The sequence below is a fragment of the Drosophila montana genome, unplaced genomic scaffold, assembly GCF_035044405.1.
Source record: "Drosophila montana isolate Dmon_TW-CO22-7 unplaced genomic scaffold, ASM3504440v1 contig_2168_1, whole genome shotgun sequence".
Lineage (NCBI taxonomy): Eukaryota > Metazoa > Arthropoda > Insecta > Diptera > Drosophilidae > Drosophila > Drosophila montana.
This window is the reverse complement of record NW_026997067.1, coordinates 8283-8830: the sequence shown is the minus strand read 5'-3', so window position 1 is coordinate 8830 and position 548 is coordinate 8283. Positions and strand designations below refer to the sequence as shown.

General features: G+C 40.0%; 1 long non-coding RNA gene across 1 annotated transcript; it reads left to right on the top strand.

Moving 5' to 3' along the window:
- On the top strand, positions 1-548 carry LOC135427273 (uncharacterized). The gene is made up of 3 exons (XR_010436023.1): positions 1-42; positions 128-184; positions 290-548. It is a non-coding gene; the product is annotated as an uncharacterized LOC135427273 (long non-coding RNA).

The following is a 548-nucleotide window of genomic DNA, read 5'->3' as shown; positions in this document are numbered from 1 at the left end:
TCTTAGCCTACCTAAAGAGCTCTCTGGGTTGCTAAGGGCGACGTAAGTAAATGATTATCTTATTATATATGTATATATACATATGTACGGATGGTGTGGAATCAAAAGCTAAACTTTTCCTTTTCAGATTCCCCTGGACCGGCCGTAACCTTTTGGTCGTCTCTTTCGACGAAACTTCGGCAATGTATGTATTCCCTTTTTTTTCTATTAATTTAAATTTTAGATTACACAGTAGGCAACAAAAACTAACTGTTCTTAATTATATAGATATTTCTTATTCTTATCTTAGAGCTACTCAAATGGGACTCAGAGTTGGACTGTCCCTCGGTTTCACTGCGCCTTGCCTCTAGGCTGGGGGTGGCAAAACGCTCTTGGAACGGACTCACTCGGTGCTATGGGTGTGGTCTCGCCTGTGTCAGCTTCGTTTCCAGCTGGGCCGAGTATTAAATTAGCGAATATTTTTCTTCACAAAGTTTTTAATTTTTATTCACGGCCGACGATTTTGTACTGCCCGACAATTTAAAAAAAATTAAATTTTTGGCGCTGCC